A 15,126-nucleotide genomic window follows, 5' to 3' on the forward strand; every position below is an offset into this window, starting at 1 on the left:
AGAAGTGTCAGAGGGGAGCGACTTGACACAAAGTCCTCCCAAATCAAGCAAAAGCTCCGATGGATCCCAGAGGAGCATCACCGTAACCGAGCAGCAGGTCCTCGAGTGTCTGGGCGACACCATTTCACAGACTTTGGGTGAGGCGATGGGTGTCACAGAGGACATCTGTTGCCAGAGCTCAGATGAAGTGACACAGCTGGTGGCCAAAGAAGTAGCCGAGCGGGTAAACTCCCAGCTGTCCAACAGCAGCGAAGGCAGCAGCGAGGGAAGCGAGTCGTCCTCCCAGACCTCCACACACAGACTTCAGACCATCGTCAAACACGTGCTGAAGATCATGAGACGCTTTATGGCTAAGGTGACGTGCGGGGGCATCTGTGAAGTGATTCATAGTGAATCTGCATCACAAAATACGGAGGATGTTATTACTCCTCTGGGTGGAGCAGAGAGAGCTTCTTCAAGGGAAAGCATAATCTCTGCTGTTACAGAAACCATCCAGAACATCCTGGAGGAACAGGCGAGTGATCTGAGTGTCATTAACAAAGATGACATCTCAGAAGTCGAATACAAGCAGCTCGTGTCCAGCACCTCCCAGGATACAAGCGAGGCGGCGTCTGAGATTATAAAGGACATAATGGCAATGCTCGAGTCAGAGAGAGAGTCTGAACCAGAGACCAAAACATCCTGCTGGAGAAAGGTGGGAAATAAAATAAAGGTCCTGTTCACTCTTAGATATGCCAAGGAGTCCATTGCTGGACTCATGGTCAACCTGAAGAGGGATTTTAACTGCTGCACAGCTGAAGAATCAACGTCATTGCAGCACATACTTGACGTGGGGGCAGAGCTGGTGCAAGACATGATGCCATCAGTGGAAGAGGAGGAGACAATAAAGGAGAAAGCAGACACCTCCAACAGCCAGAACGAAATCAGTGATCGGCTGGTTGCTATGGTGTACCACCACCTCCGACCAAGACGGCACAAGATGAAGTTTCTTGATGAGATTCGGGTAGAAGTGGACATGTTTATGAAGCTAATGTGGAACTGGATCAACCAGAAGACACGAGAGCAAGAGGCAAAGAGGAGGACAACTCTGAGGATAATCAGGAAACATGTGGCAGATCTTCCAGCAATTACAGAGGGACCCTCAGAAAAGGAAAATGACACAATAACATCTGTGGTCAAACAAACACCAACTTCTACCGCTATCGAAGCTGTCGGTGTTGAAGAAGCTCCTTCTGTCACTGACGTACCAGCTGTCGGTGTTGAAGAAGCTCCTTCTGTCACTGACGTACCAGCTGTCGATATTAAAGAAGCCGCTTCTGTCACTGATGAACCAATTATCATTGATGAAGCTGATGAAGAGCGGGAAAAACTGTGCCATATGATGGTGACAGGGCTGGTTATCCAGATTCTAAAGGATGACTGGATTCATGTGTCTGTAGATGAAACCAACAAAATCATCAGGACACTCAAAGAGATGCTCTTGGCAGAGGTCGCAGGCTCTGACATTACTGTCAAGACAAGTGGCCGTCACATCGTAAAGGTTGCCAAGGCAGTGAAGAAAGACTTGAAAAAGAAGATGGGTGACACAGGCACGCTCCGACTGAACCTGCTGATAGAGAATGAAGATCTTTTCAAAGACATAACCGAGGGACTGAAAAAACATCTGAGACCAAAGAACAAGAGCGGCATTAAAAAGTTCTTGAAGTGCTTTAATTTCACCATGGCTCTGCCATGGATCCTGCTATTGTAAGTCAAAATCGGCCAGACCTTTTTCACAGCAGACATTTTGAAAATTTTCTTCCACTTGGGTGAGTCATTTGCAGGGTGCTGGTATTGTGCATGCTGGCTCCTGCTATGATGAGTTAAAATGTCTGCTGTGAGAAACGTCTATTGAGAGCAGAGGTCCCGCCTCATGTCCAACTGAACACTCTGTGTTGCCAGCCTCATGGGGCTGGTAGCACCGACTGTTCAACATGGACACGATGCAGGACTTCAGGTTTCAGAGGAGCACAGATGCCTCAGAACGCTGTGGCCTCGCAGCATGGAGGTGGCGGATCAATTCCAGGCCTTCACCTTCTTGCTGTGATGAGCACGCATGTGCTCACTGTGTTCCTCTGTGGGGTTTTCTCCGAGTGCTTCGGTTTCTTCCCATCTCTTTAAATTAGGAGAAAAAAAATCAAAGTGAAGCTGCGTCAGATAAGATGGAGGATTTGATTACTCTTCTGGAAGGAGCAGAAGGCATTTCTTCCAAGGAAAGCTTGATCTCTACAGTTATAGCAATCACAGAGGGACCCCCAGGAAAGGAAAATGACACAATAACATGTTTGCAAGGGCGTAGGTTTGGTCTCAGCTCTGGTAGGGACACCCTGACATAAACCCTCTTCCTGAGGAAGAGCACACGGCTATGAAATATTAACAACAAAAGAAGAGAAACGGAAACAAAGACTGGCTGTGAAACTTTACGAACGAAAAATGCTCCCAAGGGAGGAATAAAGGTAATAAATCTAAGAACAAAAAATCACTCCAACTGGAGGAAAAGCTGATCTATAAATACAAAAAACTCTACAACAATAAATCACTCTATGAAGAGGAAAAAACTATGACTAAATCTAACTAGAACTAAACTGAACTATAAATGAATTCATATTTTTGTTATATAAAAATAATAAATATTGGTCAGGATCATTTTGTCCTCCCAAAGTATTGGTTGTGACATGTCCCTATGGTCCATATGCAAACCTACGCCCTCGCATCTTTGGTCAAAGAAACACGATCTTGAAAGAAAAGAAGATTGGCGACACAGGGACGGTCCGACTGAACCTGCTGATAAAAAATGAAGATCTTTTCAAAGACATAACTGAGGGACTGACAAAACACCTGAGACCAAAGAGGAAAAGCAGCATTAAAAGGTTTTTCAGATTTTTTTCTGATAATCACGGTTCAAGGGTGGCACAGTGGTGCGATTGTTAGCGCTGTTGCCTCATAGCAAGTGGGTTCGAATCCCGGTCTGGGCCCTTCTATGTGGAGTTTGCATGTTCTCCCTGTGACTACGTGGGTTTACACCGGGTACTCCGGCTTCCTCCCACAATCTCAAAAACATGCACATTAGGTTAATTGGCTCCTCCACATTGCCCCTAGGTGTGAGTGTGTGCGTGAGCCGTTGTTTGTCCACGTCCAACTGAACACTCTGTGTTGCCAGCCTCATGGGGCTGGTAGCACCGACTGTTCAACATGGACACGATGCAGGACTTCAGGTTTCAGAGGAGCACAGATGCCTCAGAACGCTGTGGCCTCGCAGCATGGAGGTGGCGGATCAATTCCAGGCCTTCACCTTCTTGCTGTGATGAGCACGCATGTGCTCACTGTGTTCCTCTGTGGGGTTTTCTCCGAGTGCTTCGGTTTCTTCCCACTCTTTAAATTAGGAGAAAACAAATCCTAATTCAAATCATGTCCAAAGAAAAAAAAAAACTAAATTCAACAACATATTTTATGATATATATAAAACAAATGTTTTATATATATGTAATTTAGATATATTTTATATATAAAATATATTAAAATGACATTTCTGTTTTAAAATCTGTGGTCTGATTTTCTGCATAGATGTGCATGTAAATCACACTTAGGATGGCTGAAAGATCGGCTTATTCTAGCTGGGATCATCATGATGAGATGTCCTAAATGAACAAATGCTTCATGATGGTGGTCAGTGCTGTGTTGTGTGTCAATATAAAGTTTCAGGAATGAAGTGTTCACGGTATGTTGGCAGCATCAGCAGCAGTAAACTCACACTGTTCGCTCCTTCTGTCCAAGCTCCTGAAGCTCAGAATTCTGACTTCAGAGTTGCTGCATCCCAAACTGAACGTTCTGCCCTGCACACCCAACATGAGCGCTGTCGTTCAACATCCTTTTGTGTGAATAAAGAGGTACAGGTCCAGAGGTACTGCTTAGCACGTACCACATCATTTCCTGAGAGCCTCTTTGCTGGTTGGAGATGTGTCATCTTGGTAGCCAGTGCCAATAATATACTAACTTAATAAATATATGACACCTAAGAAAGTAGAACTGCAGCTGCCCATTAGATGTTTATCTAAGAGGCGTAAACTTGAAAATAGAAATCTCACACAAACACTCTTGATGGGGATTTTCATACACTTTTTTGTGGATTTACCTGTGTGCAACAACTGCACTTGAGGAATCAGGTGGTGTATGATGTAGTCTGATGGAGAAGAGTTTGTACTGCTGATCTTGCACGTCTAGTTGGTGTCTGTTGAGTTTCTCAGAGTTATCCCTCGTGTCGTCCTCTGTGGCGCTCGTTCGTCGTTGCGATGTCCGTTCTCGCGTCGTCCTTTCTCGCGTCGTTCGTCCTCACATCGTTCAGGTTGACAGCTGAATTCCTCTGTTGGCTAAGGGACCTTCCTGCAGTGGCTGGCGTGGACCCACGTTGCTCTCCCAGCGATTTCTGTGGCAGTGTGCGTTGCCAGGAGTATCTGGAATGGCCCTCGCCAGTGTCTGGAGTGCCAATGCTTCCTCCTTAGATCCTTTACCACCGCCCAGTCACCAGGTTGAAATTCATGGAGTGATCTTGAAGGAAGAGCTGATTTCACCTGCTTCTCTCATCTTCACAAGTTGTTCTGGCCTGTCAGCAGGAGTCCATTCCCCTCCGACAAGCCTCACCCTTTTTCAATCTGACTTCTCTGCCGGGGTGGATGAGGTATTTCTGTGACAATCACGTATCCAATGTCCACGTTGGCCGCAGAGGAAACAGACGTCACTCGGAGCTTTGTGGGATCTGGAATGTCTTTCCCAGTTACTGTATTGACCGCGTCCTTTTTTTCTGTGTTCGTGATCTGATTGGTTTTGTTCTCGGACTGTGTTATACATGGTTATTGCTGCCATGTGAAGCTCCTTTTGTGTTGTCTCTTCTCTTGTCTTCTTTTTGGAAAGGAGTTGGTCATAGGCGTGTATGGCATGTCTTCAAAGTTCAGACAGCCGCGCACCATTCCATCCAATGCAGGAACCTTTGACAGCTGAGGCAATGTCCAGTTTTAGTCCACTTAAAAAGCAATTGCAGAGATGAATTTCCCACACGTCTGGAGTGTTGCCTCGTGAGGTACTTGAAGTCCACTGTAGGCGTTGAATATTTCTGTCAGGCGAGTGAGGTATTCGTCAGGATTTTCATCATCCTTTTGTCTGCAAGCGGTGATTTTCTCCATGTTAATTTTTGCAGGGAAAGCTTCACTGAGGGTATTGCAGAGATGACGGACAGCATCTCTATAATGAGCATTAGACTCATCCTCCCAAGTGATGTGTCTGCAACGGAGGTCAGCCTCTGGGAATTTTCCAGCTATTTTGCCAGTCTGTGGGCTTCATTTTGGCGATCAGGAGTCTTTTCAGTTCATTCATGGTGGGTTTAAATTCTCGGCAGAATGTGAGGAATTGCTCAGCAAACATTTTACCTGATGTTGTGGGGTTGGGTAGATGTTGTGAGGCTGCTGTGATGTCAGCATAAGTCCATGGGCGGAAGACCAAAGTTGCATCTTCTGGTCCAGACACTTCAACCATGGGCATGTTGAAGGCTTCATTTTGATTGGGGTGATGCAATGCAGTCTATGTGCAATTGGTGAAGATGGGGTGTTTGCAGAGGTTTGGGTTTGGAAAGGAGCTCCAGGAAAAGCCTCCTCTGAGTTTTCCTGTTTTGAGCTGATGGAGTCTGCTATTCTCCTTTCGTTGGACATTGTGGGGTTGTATGGTGGAGGGACTGGACTTTTTTTTTAAACTGAAGGATCCCCCTATTGGAAATCCAAACTCAGCTGTCCAGACATTCAAATATTTTAGACTTTTATCCCCGTATTTCTTTCTCATAGTATCCACAACTGGTCCCTCCGGAGATCCAACCTCAACGGAACTTTACTCCCCATTCCAAATGTGGAGCTCGTGCACGACCATTCAATACAGATGTCTCTGTAAGGACCACTTTGTTTTCGCTACAAGTGATAAAAAGCTGGTCACTTCGTTTAAGCTACAAATGACGAAAAACTGGTCATTTCGTTTTCGCTACAAGTGAGGAAAAGCTGGTCACTTCGTTTAAGCTACAAATGACGAAAAGCTGGTCATTTCGTTTTAAGCTGCAAGTGAGGAAAAGCAAAAGCTGGTCACTTCGTTTAAGCTACAAATGACGAAAAGCTGGTCATTTCGTTTTAAGCTACAAATGACAAAAAGCAGGTCACTTCGTTTTCGCTACAAATGAAAAAAAGCAGGTCATTTCGTTTTCGCTACAGATAACGAAAAGCTGGTCTTTTTGTTTAAGCTACAAGTGACAAAAAGCAGGTCACTTCGTTTGGGTTACAAGTGACGAAAAGCTGGTCATTTCGTTTTCGCTACAAATAACAAAAAAGCAGGTCACTTCGTTTAAGCTACAAATGAGGAAAAGCTGGTCATTTCGTTTTCGCTACAAATGACAAAAAGCAGGTCACTTCGTGTTAAGATACAAGGGATGAAAAGCTGATCAATTGTGGATAAAATAAGAAATTAAATTAAAATGAAATTTTGCCCAATTAAAACAAAACCCAATACTCTTTTGCTTTTGTTAATGTCAATATTTCAGTGCTCACCAGATGGATTACTCTGGATTGTGTTCATGGAATTCCAGCGGCAATGATCCAGGGCGTTCGCGGTCAGTCCTCCCTTCTCAGCACAGAATTTGAGGTTGGAGGCTGGAAAGCTTTTTCTTACCGTCCCAGACGACTGCTCGAGGAATCCCACTTCTGACATCAAATTGTTGTGGAAATTTTCTCCTGCTGGTGAAGAATGAAATAGAGACTTCTGCCGGCCGACAAGATTTTTATTCCTTTGCAAAGGAAGGTCAATCGTCAGGCAGAGTTACAGTCAGAGTGAGGAAAGACCCCAACCATGGGGAGAACTACATTTTTATAGATAGAGACACACACCCCAGCATATGTTTCACACCTCTTTGTTCTGTTCCCACTATTGTCTGCTTCACCCCAGGATGTTCCTGCCGAGTTGTGTACTCTGTTAAAAAGGTTTGGACTTTAAAGACAGAGGTGAGAGTTCCCGTCTCACTCTAGGATTGGTTGGTTGGTTTTCCTCCTGGCGACCAACCTCCTCGCAGCCGGTGCTTCCCAACATTTCGTTTGGTAGTTCAGATTTCTCTGGCGCGAACATATTCTACCGTCAGGTCCAACGCTGAACTGCGCGTGTGCGCGTCTTTCTTGTTTCTGGGCGTGTTCATTTGTCACGTGCGGAGGAGACGCATCACGTACAAACCAATAGGATGTCCGAATGGCATATGCTATTACTTCTTAGCGGATTGTGTCTGTCTGGATGGTGCTACGGCTTGGGGGCTTTTTTAAAAGGCGAGAATTCCGAAATAGGCCTAAATGAAAGGAAACACGGCTAACGAGACTGTTTTCAAAATGTGATTACCATTTCCGCACTATAAGGCGCACCTTCAATGAATGGCCTATTTTAAAACTGTTTTAATATATAAGGCGCACCGCATTATAAGGCGCATAGGATAGAAGCTAGAGCAGTGGCTCGGGTTGCATTTTGCATCCACTAGATGGAGCTGCGCTAAAGGGAATGTCAACAAAACAGTCAGATAAGTCAGTCAAACTTTATTAATAGAATACAAACCAGCGTTCTGACAACTTCGTTCACTCCCAAAATGAATAAACAGCTGTGGTATTTTTCCCGAGGTAATGTCAGCGACGTAGTATTTTCGCGACACAGTTTATCTTTTAACAACAACAAGGTATAACAGGTAGTGCAACATTTTTATCACGTAGTGGACGGGAACTTTACCTCGATTCAATAAACACGTAAAAGAAACAGTCCGATACCGTTACGGTAACTCAAACGAAAGTGCAATAACAATATAGTAACTCTCGATATAGTGCAAAGTAATAACAATATAACAACCCCGTTCACTCCCAAAATGAATAAACAGCTGTGTTATTTTTCCCGAGGTAATGTCAGCGACGAAGTATTTTCGCAACACAGTTTATCTTTTAACAACAGCAAGGTATAACAGGTAGTGCAACATTTTTATCACGTAGTGGACGGGAACTTTTCCTCGATTCAGTAAACACGTAAAAGAGTCTGATACCGTTACGGTAACTCAGACGTAAGTGCAATAACAATATAGTAACTCTCGAAATAGTGCAAAGCAATAACCATTTAACAATAACTCAACGTTGCTCAAACGTTAATGTCCATATTCACAATATGACCAACCTTGTTCAGTTGTGAACACACAAAAGAAACACGTAAAGCTCACTTTATCGGTTCATTCCTCATCCACGAATCCCTCGAATTCTTCTTCTTCAGTGTCCGAATTGAACAGCTGGGCGAATACGGCATCCAACATGCCCGGCTCCGTCTCGTCAACGTCGTCATTATCCCAGTCAGCGTCGCTGCCGTTGTCTGGTAGTTCAGCGACGATTCCAGCCTTCCTGAAAGCTCGGACCACAGTTGAGACTGATATGTCAGCCCAGGCATTTACGATCCACTGGCAGATAGTGGAGTATGCCGTTCGGCGCTGTCTCCCTGTCTTAGTGAACGTGTGTTCGCCTTCCGTCTAGCTTTAAATGCCCTGTTGACACCAATATCTAGCGGTTGGAGTTCTTTTGTCAATCCACCCGGAATGACGGCAAGCACTGAATTAGTGTGCTTCACTTGTTTTTTGACTCCATCGGTGATATGGGAGCGCATGGAGTCGCAGATCAATAGGGACGGGGCTGTGTGAAAAAAGCCACCCGGTCTCTTGACGTAAATTTCTCTCAGCCACTCACTCATCTCTTCTTCGTCCATCCATCCCTTTGAGTTAGCCTTGATAACGACGTTGGCTGGAAAGTTTTCTTTTGACAAGGTCTTCCTCTTGAAAATAATCATGGGTGGTAGTTTCTGGCCATTAGCCTGGCAAGCGAGAACTACAGTGAAGGACGACTTCTCATTCCCTGTGGTGCGAACATTCACCGTACGTGCTCCCGTTTTATCCACAGTGCGCTTAAATCTGTTACTTCGGCCACGCCCCCTGACTACGGTAGCCACGATTGACCAATATTGATCCATAGATAAGGCGCATCGGATTATAAGGCGCACTGTCGGCTTTTGAGAAAATTTAAGGCTTTTAGGTGCGCCTTATAGTGCGGAAAATACGGTAATTAAAAACCAAACCTTCCAGATAAAAATAAAGTCTTGAACCTCAGTGTGATAGGAATGACCTAAAATGTCAGAAACCATTTTTGGGAAAAGTTTACTTGATTAAACATGCATTTTGAGTTTTTGGTTTGGCCCATGTCCCATCAGCTAATGGGGGGGGGGGGGGCGGAGAAAAAAAAGTGTTTGGCACTGCTTAGTTACTGTTGCTAAGCTGCTATTGGTCAATCATTGTTTTGGGGTGGGAATTCCTGATTGGTCCTTTTTTTTTCTTTCCTACAAAGTGGGTTCTCATTCTATAGGCAAGACATGACATCATCAAAGGATCAAAGGTAAATTCCTTTGATGCACACTTGATCTCTTCATTATAAATAGGACGTAAATTCTGTTCAGTTCAGTTCCGAGTTTTCAGAACACGTTTGCACGTTCGCAGCACAATCACAGCAAATACAAAGCAACAAACAACCCATAGAATGAGTTTTTCAAACGGAGAAGAGAAGATGAATCAGGCCCTTCCACTGACCACAAAGGAGGCTCTTTGCCCGCTTGTCCAGATGTTCCTGGACAAGATAACGACAGCACAGTGGATCAAACTGGAATCAGGTTCAGCTGGCAGGGGTATAAAAAACATCATCACAGACATGTGCGTGGATATCATTGATATTGTATCCAGAAACATCGTTAAGGCACTGCAACAAATCCAAGAAGTGTCAGAGGGGAGCGACTTGACACAAAGTCCTCCCAAATCAAGCAAAAGCTCCGATGGATCCCAGAGGAGCATCACCGTAACCGAGGAGCAGGTCCTCGAGTGTCTGGGCGACACCATTTCACAGACTTTGGGTGAGGCGATGGGTGTCACAGAGGACATCTGTTGCCAGAGCTCAGATGAAGTGACACAGCTGGTGGCCAAAGAAGTAGCCGAGCGGGTAAACTCCCAGCTGTCCAACAGCAGCGAAGGCAGCAGCGAGGGAAGCGAGTCGTCCTCCCAGACCTCCACACACAGACTTCAGACCATCGTCAAACACGTGCTGAAGATCATGAGACGCTTTATGGCTAAGGTGACGTGCGGGGGCATCTGTGAAGTGATTCATAGTGAATCTGCATCACAAAATACGGAGGATGTTATTACTCCTCTGGGTGGAGCAGAGAGAGCTTCTTCAAGGGAAAGCATAATCTCTGCTGTTACAGAAACCATCCAGAACATCCTGGAGGAACAGGCGAGTGATCTGAGTGTCATTAACAAAGATGACATCTCAGAAGTCGAATACAAGCAGCTCGTGTCCAGCACCTCCCAGGATACAAGCGAGGCGGCGTCTGAGATTATAAAGGACATAATGGCAATGCTGGAGTCAGAGAGAGAGTCTGAACCAGAGACCAAAACATCCTGCTGGAGAAAGGTGGGAAATAAAATAAAGGTCCTGTTCACTCTTAGATATGCCAAGGAGTCCATTGCTGGACTCATGGTCAACCTGAAGAGGGATTTTAACTGCTGCACAGCTGAAGAATCAACGTCATTGCAGCACATACTTGACGTGGGGGCAGAGCTGGTGCAAGACATGATGCCATCAGTGGAAGAGGAGGAGACAATAAAGGAGAAAGCAGACACCTCTAACAGCCAGAACGAAATCAGTGATCGGCTGGTTGCTATGGTGTACCACCACCTCCGACCAAGACGGCACAAGATGAAGTTTCTTGATGGGATTCGGGTAGAAGTGGACATGTTTATGAAGCTAATGTGGAACTGGATCAACCAGAAGACACGAGAGCAAGAGGCAAAGAGGAGGACAACTCTGAGGATAATCAGGAAACAGGTGGCAGATCTTCCAGCAATTACAGAGGGACCCTCAGAAAAGGAAAATGACACAATAACATCTGTGGTCAAACAAACACCAACTTCTACCGCTATCGAAGCTGTCGGTGTTGAAGAAGCTCCTTCTGTCACTGATGTACCAGCTGTCGGTGTTGAAGACGCTCCTTCTGTCACTGACGTACCAGCTGTCGGTGTTGAAGAAGCTCCTTCTGTCACTGACGTACCAGCTGTCGGTGTTGAAGAAGCTCCTTCTGTCACTGACGTACCAGCTGTCGATATTAAAGAAGCCGCTTCTGTCACTGATGAACCAATTATCATTGATGAAGCTGATGAAGAGCGGGAAAAACTGTGCCATATGATGGTGACAGGGCTGGTTATCCAGATTCTAAAGGATGACTGGATTCATGTGTCTGTAGATGAAACCAACAAAATCATCAGGACACTCAAAGAGATGCTCTTGGCAGAGGTCGCAGGCTCTGACATTACTGTCAAGACAAGTGGCCGTCACATCGTAAAGGTTGCCAAGGCAGTGAAGAAAGACTTGAAAAAGAAGATGGGTGACACAGGCACGCTCCGACTGAACCTGCTGATAGAGAATGAAGATCTTTTCAAAGACATAACCGAGGGACTGAAAAAACATCTGAGACCAAAGAACAAGAGCGGCATTAAAAAGTTCTTGAAGTGCTTTAATTTCACCATGGCTCTGCCATGGATCCTGCTATTGTAAGTCAAAATCGGCCAGACCTTTTTCACAGCAGACATTTTGAAAATTTTCTTCCACTTGGGTGAGTCATTTGCAGGGTGCTGGTATTGTGCATGCTGGCTCCTGCTATGATGAGTTAAAATGTCTGCTGTGAGAAACGTCTATTGAGAGCAGAGGTCCCGCCTCATGTCCAACTGAACACTCTGTGTTGCCAGCCTCATGGGGCTGGTAGCACCGACTGTTCAACATGGACACGATGCAGGACTTCAGGTTTCAGAGGAGCACAGATGCCTCAGAACGCTGTGGCCTCGCAGCATGGAGGTGGCGGATCAATTCCAGGCCTTCACCTTCTTGCTGTGATGAGCACGCATGTGCTCACTGTGTTCCTCTGTGGGGTTTTCTCCGAGTGCTTCGGTTTCTTCCCATCTCTTTAAATTAGGAGAAAAAAAATCAAAGTGAAGCTGCGTCAGATAAGATGGAGGATTTGATTACTCTTCTGGAAGGAGCAGAAGGCATTTCTTCCAAGGAAAGCTTGATCTCTACAGTTATAGCAATCACAGAGGGACCCCCAGGAAAGGAAAATGACACAATAACATGTTTGCAAGGGCGTAGGTTTGGTCTCAGCTCTGGTAGGGACACCCTGACATAAACCCTCTTCCTGAGGAAGAGCACACGGCTATGAAATATTAACAACAAAAGAAGAGAAACGGAAACAAAGACTGGCTGTGAAACTTTACGAACGAAAAATGCTCCCAAGGGAGGAATAAAGGTAATAAATCTAAGAACAAAAAATCACTCCAACTGGAGGAAAAGCTGATCTATAAATACAAAAAACTCTACAACAATAAATCACTCTATGAAGAGGAAAAAACTATGACTAAATCTAACTAGAACTAAACTGAACTATAAATGAATTCATATTTTTGTTATATAAAAATAATAAATATTGGTCAGGATCATTTTGTCCTCCCAAAGTATTGGTTGTGACATGTCCCTATGGTCCATATGCAAACCTACGCCCTCGCATCTTTGGTCAAAGAAACACGATCTTGAAAGAAAAGAAGATTGGCGACACAGGGACGGTCCGACTGAACCTGCTGATAAAAAATGAAGATCTTTTCAAAGACATAACTGAGGGACTGACAAAACACCTGAGACCAAAGAGGAAAAGCAGCATTAAAAGGTTTTTCAGATTTTTTTCTGATAATCACGGTTCAAGGGTGGCACAGTGGTGCGATTGTTAGCGCTGTTGCCTCATAGCAAGTGGGTTCGAATCCCGGTCTGGGCCCTTCTATGTGGAGTTTGCATGTTCTCCCTGTGACTACGTGGGTTTACACCGGGTACTCCGGCTTCCTCCCACAATCTCAAAAACATGCACATTAGGTTAATTGGCTCCTCCACATTGCCCCTAGGTGTGAGTGTGTGCGTGAGCCGTTGTTTGTCCACGTCCAACTGAACACTCTGTGTTGCCAGCCTCATGGGGCTGGTAGCACCGACTGTTCAACATGGACACGATGCAGGACTTCAGGTTTCAGAGGAGCACAGATGCCTCAGAACGCTGTGGCCTCGCAGCATGGAGGTGGCGGATCAATTCCAGGCCTTCACCTTCTTGCTGTGATGAGCACGCATGTGCTCACTGTGTTCCTCTGTGGGGTTTTCTCCGAGTGCTTCGGTTTCTTCCCACTCTTTAAATTAGGAGAAAACAAATCCTAATTCAAATCATGTCCAAAGAAAAAAAAAAACTAAATTCAACAACATATTTTATGATATATATAAAACAAATGTTTTATATATATGTAATTTAGATATATTTTATATATAAAATATATTAAAATGACATTTCTGTTTTAAAATCTGTGGTCTGATTTTCTGCATAGATGTGCATGTAAATCACACTTAGGATGGCTGAAAGATCGGCTTATTCTAGCTGGGATCATCATGATGAGATGTCCTAAATGAACAAATGCTTCATGATGGTGGTCAGTGCTGTGTTGTGTGTCAATATAAAGTTTCAGGAATGAAGTGTTCACGGTATGTTGGCAGCATCAGCAGCAGTAAACTCACACTGTTCGCTCCTTCTGTCCAAGCTCCTGAAGCTCAGAATTCTGACTTCAGAGTTGCTGCATCCCAAACTGAACGTTCTGCCCTGCACACCCAACATGAGCGCTGTCGTTCAACATCCTTTTGTGTGAATAAAGAGGTACAGGTCCAGAGGTACTGCTTAGCACGTACCACATCATTTCCTGAGAGCCTCTTTGCTGGTTGGAGATGTGTCATCTTGGTAGCCAGTGCCAATAATATACTAACTTAATAAATATATGACACCTAAGAAAGTAGAACTGCAGCTGCCCATTAGATGTTTATCTAAGAGGCGTAAACTTGAAAATAGAAATCTCACACAAACACTCTTGATGGGGATTTTCATACACTTTTTTGTGGATTTACCTGTGTGCAACAACTGCACTTGAGTATTTTATTCTCGTTCCATCTTTTACTTTTTTTTCCACTTCATATATCAGACAGTTGGGGGCTGGGGATCACTGCAGCCAGTCACCGTGAGGTGATCCAGATGTTTTGGCTTCAGTTCTGGGCGGCTCTCATGTCATCCATCTTTATACAGCGAATAGGTGAACTGTACAGACTGATACTAGCCTACGTGTGGGTGCACAAAGATTGACAGAAGAGGAAACGTTTGACTTTTTTTATTCTTTAGATAGCGTTCGATAGGAATATTGACACCATTCTTATGTCTGTATGCTAAATATGAAGTTATCACCAGTGGATGGCTAGCTTAGGCTAGCAGTGTGGAAACTGAGGATACAGCTAGCTTAAGTAGCTGAAACTAACCCACCAGCCTTCATAAAGATCACACAATGTTAAGTTATGTTTGATTGTTTAATTCAAACCAAGTGTACAAACGACAGGTTGTACTTTACAGGAATTTATCTCTTATGTGTCCTCGTTTTCCATATCTAGTGTCTATTTGTAAGCTGTTAGCCTCATGCTAACTCCAGCTTGCTAAAGCAATCACTCTAGGAGAACTTCCTTTGTATTCATGCCTTGTTAGCATTATGCTAAGCACTCAGTAGCTTCTCATCAACAGGTTAGCAGGTAGTCTAATAGAAAGACACAACATCTATTAGAAATAAATATGGAAACAACAGAACGGACAACAGAACCGTTTTATGTGGTGACTGGATATGGAAGGAGGAACCTCACAGTGAAACATTTACATACATAACATTGACTTTTCTCTGTCATATTATTATCTTGTTCTTTACAAGACAAAATTACAAAATTTGTTTCCTGTGAGCTGATTTAATAGTCTATAGTCTCACAAACAGTTAAGCAAATCACCATAAACCACTTGCCAATCGTAAAACCAGGCAATTGTTTGGACCCCGAAGCCTTTGCTAAATTATAATGCATAAGC

Source organism: Scatophagus argus, chromosome 11, assembly GCF_020382885.2.
Source record: "Scatophagus argus isolate fScaArg1 chromosome 11, fScaArg1.pri, whole genome shotgun sequence".
Lineage (NCBI taxonomy): Eukaryota > Metazoa > Chordata > Actinopteri > Scatophagidae > Scatophagus > Scatophagus argus.